General features: G+C 30.2%; 1 protein-coding gene across 1 annotated transcript in view; it reads left to right on the top strand.

The window, feature by feature from the left end:
- Positions 1 to 10,697, top strand: part of LOC127282173 (charged multivesicular body protein 4b) — a 91,845-nt gene that overhangs the window by 38,341 nt on the left and 42,807 nt on the right. The window lies entirely within an intron of this gene.

The raw sequence follows: 10,697 nt of genomic DNA, 5'->3' as shown, positions 1-10,697 counted from the left end.
ACATTTAATTAAAATGCTTTTTATTTTCATTTAGTATTTTACAAGTTTAATTTTCATAGCCAGATTCAGTGGAATGGTTAATTGGACTTCATAAACTGCAAAGGAAAATAACCTGCAACGGCAGTTAAGAAAGGGGGATTGTATCGAACCAATTCGTAATTGACTCGTTATCGTCATTTAGCTGCCCTTCCAGGTGATTTTCCCAAATATTCTATAATTCAAATTTGAATTATTCGCCCGCGCTATTACCAACTTAAGAAATTCTTAAGTTGGTACGCGTGAAACTTAGCAGACGACAAACGCACATGTTTGCCGACGCCGAAAATTATTTCAGAGAGAGAACAGCGTTCTCAGCGATAAGTCGTTATAATATACAAATAAAAGAATCTATCGTTATTATTATTATTACTTAAAATTAAATCTTATATGGTTTGCCACAACAAATATTAATTTTTATAAGTTCTGATTACATTATTATTATTTTTAGAGCTATAAAAATTATTCTTATAAATTTTGTTTTAAACATAAATAATCTTTGCATACTTTAAGGTGACGCAAGATTCAGATGCGCCTAATAAAAAAACGGCGCGCTGTATGAAAGATATTTAAATTTCACGAAGTAAAAAAAATTGATTTCTTTAGTTAAATGAAAGTTACTTTTAAAGTAAATTCGTGATGTCACAGTTTATGAAACACCCCCCCCTACCCTGTCACAAACTGTCACAATTTCGTAAACCCTCCCCCCCTAAGCCTGTGACATAATTTATGGAAGCCGACATATTGCTGATCTGAATATGGTCAAACTTGTATGTTGACAGTACACTGTTTTTGTATTAATACCGAAGCGATACGCGCATTTTTTTAGAAATAGTGAGCATCATGAAAATATCTTGAAAAAATGAAGGAAAAAGTGATTTTCTCCTTTTTTCCAAGTGTGTTAAATAGGTGTAAATAATTAAAAAAAAGGTGGATACAATTTTTTTTGTTCACTTTTTACGTTATATTTTGTGGTTTAATTTTGAATTTGAACAAAAAGTCAAAACGACATAAATTGTTGGTCTTTTAAATAAAAAAGGTGCATGTTCCGGTTGTTTTATTTTATGTCACATTGACAATTTGACAGTAGACAGCTGTTATTGCAACAGTCGAAGTTTCTAAAAAATAATTATATTTAACAAAATTGACGTTATATGGGTTTTCGGGGTCGCTCATTACGGTTATGATGTCAAATTGACCATTGGCAGCTGTCAATTAACCTGTCAACTTTTCTAAAAAGTAATTATTTTTAACGAAAATGGCAATAACAGGGTTTTGGGTCGCTAATTACGAATATGATTTCAAATTGACAATTATTTGTCATTATATTTAGAATCAACAACCCTGAGAAACCCTCATATACTATCATTTTTGTTAAAAATAATCAATGTTTAGAATACTTTATTGTTGAGTTGACAGTTGTCAACTGAAAAACTGTAAATTTGATATCATCGTAATCAGCGTTCCTGAAAACCTTTATATCATTTTTGTTAAAAATAACCACTTTTTAGAAAACTTGATTATACTTTTATATTCTGAAAAAAGAAGCCAAATCCCATTAAAAAATGTTAATATTAAAAAAAGTTATACGCATTTTTGCATTATTAATTTCTTATATTAAATTTCATTAATTAAAATTATATTTTAATACATTATATTAAAAATAATAATAATTAATAATTATAACAATTAATATCACAATATTCCAATGGAATGTTTCCACAATATTCAAATGGAATATTTCCATAATATTCCATTGCTTTATTTGAAATAATCCTTTGGAATATTCCATTGATGTTCTAAGAATATAAAAATATCCGACCATTCGAATGTCCCTTTGGAATATTGTAGGAATATTCTTGTAAGTTCGAAAAATATTATGTAAATTTTATTTTTTTCAAGAATATTGATGTATTATTCATATTATAATATTTTTATAATTTTTTTTTTGAATATTCCCACAATATTCCAAAGAAATATTCCTGTAGTAATCCTATGAAATATCCAAATATTCTTGCAACATTTCAAAAGAATAGGTATTTCAAAAAGTGGATATTTTTATGCTCCCGGAATGTAAATGAAATAATATTTTAGAATATTCCCAATATTCTAATGAAATATTCCAGGAATGTAATATCTCGTGTTATTCAGCAATTATCATTTTCATTTCAATTATGGTGGTTTTCCTTCACTTTTTTCGGATTCTCCTAGGGTGCCCAAAACCGGGTATTACTTTTTTTTTACTAAAAGTGATCACTTCACTAAATTTTTAATAAAATCTTTCCAATTGAAGGAATCAATTTAGTTTTTTTTATACAGTTACCTAAGGCCACTGATGCACACAAGTCTCATAATATGCATTTGGTTAAAAGTTATGAGCTATAAACAAAAGGGTGCCCACAACCGAAACTATTCCCTTACAAATTATACTTTTCAATACGCAAGAAGTCGTTTTAAATTTTATAACTAACTAAGCGAGGAAAAAAATGTTGAGTTTTGACATATTTTGCACACTTCTCATGAGTAATCCCCCTTAAAAGAACGCAGCAGGGTTCTGGAATGAAATTTGCGAGTAAATTCCTTGGTCCTTATAGAATAACCAAACAGTTGCGCAATAATCGTTACATTGTTCAAAAAATTAGAGAACACGAAGTTCCGAAGCAGACGTCAACAGTTGCTGATTTTCTCAAACTTTGGATTGATTATGGCGACAATGATTTAGAAGAGGATAGTGTTGACGAGGCTAATGCTGAGTGATAGTGCAGTGATCATATGCCAAAGAAAGTTAAATAATGTAGAGTGTGAACTTTTGTGAGAACTGGTTTCACGGGTAGACGATGACATTTAATTAAATTGACTGTAAGAGTAAATTGTGATATTTTATGTATTTTGTTTTAAAGTTAAATAATATTCATTTTATGGATTTTATAATGAAAAAAAATTGTTTGAAGTTAATCGGAGATGTAAATTAAAATGAATGTATGATGACGAGAGATGTAAGTTTTGGAGATTTAAAACGTATCTCATTTCAGGGGGGTTGAGTGTAGGATTTGAGATTCTTTAAGTTTGAACTGATACATAGATGTCATTGAAGTAGAAAATTTATATAGTAAATAAAAAAAGAGTAGGGAAAGCTTAGTCTGATTAGAGTCGTCAATGTGATACACTGAAAAAAAAATTCTGGTTAGGCTATCTTTAACGATTCCCGGTCATATTCCCGAATGACAATGTCCCGAAAGTCCAAATTCCTGAATGTAAAATTTTCCGAAAACCTTTTTCCCGAAGACCATTTTTACGAATGCGAAATTTCCCGAATGGAGATATTCCCAAAAATATTTAAATTTTCAAAAAAAAAAATTACAGATAAAAAGATTTGAAATGTATATAGAAAATTGAACGGTTATGATTACCATAGCAACTACTATAATGTTTTTAAACTGCTGTCAGTCTTGAGTTTGTCAGTTTTGTTAATTATTTTTTTTTATAAAATTTTTTGTATAAACTTATTTTTAATATTTAAAATGGAAAATGCCGTCAACCTTGGCACAAAGTTAATATTAGACAGATTCATTTATCAGCGGTCGAGATCTAAGTCAGGAAAAACTTATTGGGATTGTGTTGGAGTTCGAAGGAAGACATGTACTATTCGGGTGATTTCTGTAACGTGTGAACCAGGTGAAAATGTTATCATGTTGAAGGATGTGTCAGAGCCGGGTCATACTCACGCACCGAACCGTGAGGAATGTGAGGCTGAAATACTGAAGGCGAGGTTAGACAATATGTGACATTTCTTTACGATTGAATTATAATTATAATTTTTATTTATTTATTTTTTTTATTATTATAATTATAATTATAATTTTTATTTATTTTATTTTTTTATTATTATAATTATAATTATAATTCAATTCTAATTATTATATTACTATACGCTGTAGGTTAAAAAGGGGAGCAGAAGAACACCCGGAGCAGCCGCCCGCTCAAATTTTACGCGCAGAATTCCTGCAGCTGAGCGAAGGAGATATAAGTCAGCTACCTGAGAGAGAAAATTTAAAAAAAGCCATGAGACGGCAACATCGAAAAAACCTCCCTCCAAATCCTACATCATTGGATCAATTAGATGAAATCCCTGAGCGGTATCGGAACACTCTAGCGGGAGAAACTTTTTTAATCTATGACTCCATGCAAGCATCTCAGAGCCACGAGTCCAGAGTCCTTGTTTTTAGTTCAAGAAGAAATTTAGAATTATTGTCGCGAAGCAAAATTTGGTTCTTGGACGGAACTTTTAAGGTTAACATATATTGCATTCATTTCTCCGTTTAAAGAATGTTAAAAATTATTTCTGCATTTTATAATAAAAGATCTCTACAAATTATTTACAGGTTTCGCCAAACATATTTACGCAAGTTTTCACAATTCTTGGACTTGTAAAAAGAAATGTGCAAGATTTAGATGACGAGTACAACTACGAAATTGCTCTGCCATTGGTATATGCTTTACTTTCATCGAAAGAAAGTGCGCAATATGCTGCACTTTTGACTGCTGTTGCAACCGCGGCTCGAGAATACCGTATAGAAAATTTTAGCCCAGAGAAAATTATGACGGATTTTGAAACTTCCATTTTAAATGCCTGTGCCGAAGTGTTCCCAGATTCTGCGATTCTTTGCTGCTTCTTTCACCTTTGTCAATCAGCGTATCGCCGTATCCAGGCTGAAGGGTTGCAAGGAGCATACAACCACGTCACTAATCGCGAAATAAAAAATTTTTCACATATGATGATGGCTCTTGCTTTCGTTCCGCCAGATCGCGTTAAAACTACTTTTCAGCTTCTTGCCGATGAAGCGCCTGAAGAACTTATTCCTGTTTTTAATTATTTCGAGGAAAACTATATAAACGGAAGACCAGCACGAGGGCGAAGGAGGGCAGTTCTTCCTCGATATCCTATACACCTTTGGAACCATTACGAATCGGCTGTGCAAGGAACTCATCGGACCAACAACAATAGTGAAGGGTGGCACAACAGATTTTGTATACTGATAGGAAAACACCACCCGGATTTGTACTAGCTTATTACGGAGATTCAAAAAGAACAGGCGGATACGGAGATAGCCGTTGTCGAATTTAGCTTGGGAAGATCTATAAAAGCAGCCCAAAAAAAGAAATGGTTGGCTGCACAGACAAGACTGAGAGGAATCGTGCTGCAGTATAATGAATACCGTGAAAATAATCGAGAACTCGATTATTTAAAAAAACTGTCATTCTACATTGCCTTTTAAATTTTTACATGCTACAAATAATATTTTTCATAAAAAAAAAAAAAAAAATCGGGTTTATAGACCTTCGGGAACAAGGTTTTCGGAAAATTTTCCATTCAGGAATTTGGACTTTCGGGAAATTGCCTTTCGAGAAATTCGATTCGGGAATATGTCCGGATGTTATTCTAGTTATGTTAACCAGAATTGTAGTTGAATTAACTAGAATTCTCGTTAAAATAACCAGAATTCTGGTTAACCTAAGCAGAATCAAAATGTTAAATATACCCTAACCAGAATTCTGGTTATTCTAACTAGAATTTTTTTTCAGTATAAGCTGCGTGCTAAGCTGAGTGCGTCACGACGGCTTTTTTCTATAATATTAAGAGAAATAAAACGATAGTCCTGCTGATATATCCGATAATATACTACAACTTTTAAATAATTTAACGTACATCTATATTTATTCATAATTTATTCTACAGTATACTTTTACGAATACTGTCTTCCTTTATTTTGTGAAAGAATTTTAACTATATTAAGATAAATGGCTCATTTCATTTAAATTGTCATATTCAGCTTCCAGAAAAGTTGAGTTGGAAAATTTTGATATTAAGGTTGAAACTAATTTTTTATACAGTTTAACATGTTAAATTAACAAAATAAATAGTGGTCACAAAATTAAAGTCATATATTTCTTATGGCAGACGGTTTTTTTGGCAGAAATCGTCATATCTTATAAAAATTTATTTCTTTCAATTTTTGATAAAATAATAATACTAAATATAATTTGATTTGACTGGTGATAAATATACTGAAGTTTTTGGGGTCGCTGAATCCGAAATTGAAGTCAGATTTAAAATATTCAAAATGTCCGATCCAAAATAGCGACCATGAAAATTTAGAAGTTGATTCGACTCGCTTGAAACTCGTTACTTAGGGGTTTTTTGGGTTGCTAATTACAAATATGACGTCAGATTTTCAAAATTTAAAATGGATCCAATATCGTTTTTACCCCCACTTTTTTCAAAATCCTGACATGCTAGGCAATTTTAAGATCCGGGATCGTGTTCAGCGCCCAAAAATACATCAGAAACCATTCTGATATCAAGATAAAAGAAAAAAGTTTTATTTTGTAGGCCTCTATGATTTATTACCTTTACTGAAGCCATATATATATATATATATATATATACAAATTTGCATTACACTTATGACCATTACACTGTTGACATTTTGCTCGTTTTTCGCTTATAAAATTAAACCGGTTATACTTACACTACCGTCGGAAATTGTCGGTACGATTGACGTGCGCGGGATGAAATGTTGATGTCGCACCTAAATTAAGATATTTTAAGTTTGAGAAAAGTTAGAGACTTGAAACTTAGATCACCTGAAAGCTGATAAAATTCTGCTTCTGAATATATACCTAGAATTTTTTTTCGACTTTCTGGAGCGATTATAACACTGGAAAGATTTCGAAAAAAAAACGTCTAATTTTCCCAATTTCGTACCCAGTTTTTGATTCCCTGCATAATCTAGGAAAATGCAAGGAAAAATTTGTAACTCCTACAACATAATCTTTAAGATCTTAGCTTTAAAAGTAATTTTTAAGACTTAAAAAATATTGTTTCGTTTTTGAGATAAGTTGAAAAATGTCAGAGCATGTTTTTTACACAACTCAGCGTCAAAGATTAGTTCTTGCATCCCGGTATTCTAGTTTTAAGATTATTATTTTCTTAAAAAAATATTCTTAAAAATATTCTTAAAATATTCTAGTTTTAAGAATGTTATATTCTTACATAAATATTCTTAATAATATTCTTCAGCAGATTCTAACTTTAAGAATACTTTCTATGTACTAAATCTTCTTCTTCTTAAAACAAGAATATGCGCTAGAATTGACGTGCTGCTAGCTTGTTCACGTCGCCATTGACTAACGAGTCGTCGTGCAATTATTTTATTTATATAATTATAGTTTTTTTGATTAAATTTTGATTACCAAAAGTGGTCAAAAACTGTCAAGCGTGTGTGCAGTCGTCGCCACGATCCAACAACGTGTATATAGCTGTTATCGATTGCTTTTTCAGTGTAGCATCAATAAAGACGAGTGTTCTAACGTTGTTGTTGTTTTTTGCTTTTTTTTTGTTTTTCTTGTTTTTTTTGTTCTATTTTTCAATGTTTTATATTATTATTTATATTTGTGTGTTGTTTGTAGGTAATAATATAAACACCATGAAAAGAGTGAGAGGTCTTACTATGGATTTGATAATTAAGTTTATAGTATTCTTAAAACTGCTAAAAGTATATTTCTTGATACAAGAAGAAAATATACTTATTTTAAGATTATATTCTAAAAAAGTGATTCTAAGAAAATATTCTTAATATAAGAAAATTCTATTCTTAATTTAAGAATATATTCGTGGCGCCTATTTAAGTCTCGCATGTTCTTAAAATAAGTTGAAAATTCTTAAAATTAGAATATCGTTTTTTCGGTGAAACGAGCAGATTTATACTTATATCGTTTTCGTTTTTTTCACACACTTCGTTGTTGTGTTCTGCTGCTTATGCGATGGTAAAGAAATTTTTTTGCTTATAAGGTAATTGAAATAGCAGGCAAAAGTAGGAAATTCTGCCGGCAAAACATAAAAATAAAAAAGTGAGGGACACGTCATTTTCATTTTCTAGACATTGTATAAAATAAAGTTTAATTACCAACCCTTGATTTTCCTTGAATATGAAACTAATACTTCACGAAATATTTTTTTAATCTGGTTTAAACACTATATTTTCGACATTTCATTCATTTGAACATTGAAAATGTCTCCGGGGACACATTACACTTATGACATTTTGCCTGCTTTTTGTTCTGCCAATATTATGAAAATCACTTTTATGTCCTTGTAAGTAGAAAAATTATTGAAAATTATTGCTTTTTACTATATAAACAAATTAATTTCAAGTAAGGTTATATCAAATAATTTTTTTTGGCAAGGGACACGAATATGACAATTTAAATGAAATGAGCCACATATATTCGATATTATTCTTTTAGTACAAAAATTAAATAATTTAGTTGGATATAACGAATTTTTTATAATGTAAGTGTCGTGGAGAAATTTTAAATTCATTGTAAAAGATTCAAAGAAAGATTAAGATTTTTCAACGTACGAATTTAAAAGAATTAATTAGTGCTGCAGTCTATTCACGTGCAAGAATTTCGACGAATTAAAGGTTGATTTTCAACTTCACGAATTGAAAAGAATTAATCAAAATTTTTCCGACTCGGGTTGACTAATTGAAAAAGATTAAATCTCTTTAACTTTGTTCACAGAATTATTACGAATAGAACGTTCGAAATTTTAATACGCTTCAGATGAACTCAAGTAAATTCCAAAACAGGTCCAATTCGTATAAGCGAAATTAACTGAGACCATTCTCATATCTTATTAAAAAAAATAAAAATAATAGGAACAAAAGTGATGAAAATATTCATGAATATCATAATTGTATAAATTTATTTGTCCCCTATTCTTATTTTTATATTATTTTTTAATAAAAATCGCTAAAAACTGATAATATAAATTTAAATAAACTTTAAATTTGTAAATTATTTCAAACCTATTATCTATTATTGGCACATTGCAAGCCCACTTGAGCTCCGAAAAGTTAGCTGGTAAAATCGCTGTGTTCCAGCAGACACGCGGTTATCGTTTGTTATCTGGGTACCAGTTCACCAGGCCATTGAACTGACGCAGTTGTGTTCGGTCTTTCGGAATGGGAAAACCGATGATTGGTTGAAGCTTTTTCGGATTTGGCCTCATTCCCAATTCATTGACTATATATCCCAGCAAAGTTACTCTTCGCGCGATTGTAAATGTTCGTCGAAAGTTTGACTTACAATAATCCAGTCGTCAAACGTTTGTTCTCAGTTCAAATTCTTACAATATTCTTGAATGTGTAACTTCATACGGCCCTGGCTGTTTTGACTTTCAATTTTACAAAAACAAAAATAAACTTTTAGTTCAAGTAAAACTATAGTAAACATAACCAATAATTCATTTGCTTTTAAGGTCCCTTTCTTCAGATCGCGTCACATATATATACACTAGGGGGGCTACGCGCGCCAACCCCCATTATTTCCCACTTTAATGATAAATTTTTTAAAGACTTGCAAGTATTTAAATTATAATAAGTTTATCTAAATTTTGAGATTTTTCCCAATTTTGCAATTATTTTAATTGTTGTTTAATAAATATTACTATAATTTTAATAAAAGTGGCTAAAAATCAAAATTTAGTAATAAACTAAAAATAAATTACAATAAAATTTCCTTTTCTTACAGAGCCAATAATTTTAAGGTTATGTTTGCTTTTTGACTTATCATCTTTGACCAATAGTACTTTAAAGTACTTGACAAGTAAGCTTTTTGACCTATGACCTTTTAACCTTGGAGTGCTTAACCTGCGTTTCAATATATATATATATATATATATATATATTTATTGAAACGCTTTTTCTTAACGATTTATTCTGTATTCATTATGATAATGAAATTTTATAACAATTACACATAGCAAAAAGGAGATCTTATTATTTGAACTTTGTCAAATCCTAAACAAAATTATTAATTTCATCATTATTCGTCAATTACAAATAGAATTCGATAAATATGCGTTACCTCCATTTTTGGTCTTTTTATTTAAACTATTTCGCTCAATCCCCGGTAGGAAAGGGCGCCAGATAATTTTTATTTCACCGGTATTATCAACCGGATTAATCGAAATCAATAAAACTAAAACTGAAACAATTTATTCTGTAGCAAAATTAACTTAAATAAGATTGAGAGAATTAGTAATAATTAACCAAAAATTTCGGAGTTATGCCGAGTGTCGCTCATATTAGGAAATGAGAATTCACAACTCAAAGAAAACACAATATTTAACAAAATTAAGATAATATATATTTTGATCATCACTTCTTTTATCTCCGATTCTACATCAATTAATAAATTAAAAATTTATAAAATTGTTTATCATGTTGAAATATTAATTTAAAAAAAAAATTATATTTCTTATCTGTTCACTGTAACTTACCTGTAGCGTATAAAAAGAAGAGAAAGACTTACACATTAAGTATTGCCACTCGTTCTCGTTGTTTGCACAAATTTATTTACTTAAAATTGATTTAGATAAATATTTAATTACTAACGAAATGAAAACAAAATTCGAAGTCAACTGGAGCTGAATCCAACAAATGATTACTATAGCGAAAAATGAAAAGGAAATTCACATGTTGATACGACGACGATCCGAAGGCAAGAGAGAGATTATAACAAAAACTTCGAAGATTCAAATTTACAGTGATTTCTCAATTAAACTGTAGGTAGCGCAATAAGGGTTGGCAGTA

Source organism: Leptopilina boulardi, unplaced genomic scaffold (assembly GCF_019393585.1).
Source record: "Leptopilina boulardi isolate dan_hultmark-lab unplaced genomic scaffold, ZJU_Lbou_2.1 LbouV2_285, whole genome shotgun sequence".
NCBI lineage: Eukaryota > Metazoa > Arthropoda > Insecta > Hymenoptera > Figitidae > Leptopilina > Leptopilina boulardi.
The sequence above is the reverse complement of the archived record's forward strand: the minus strand, read 5'-3'. Positions and strand labels throughout refer to the sequence as shown.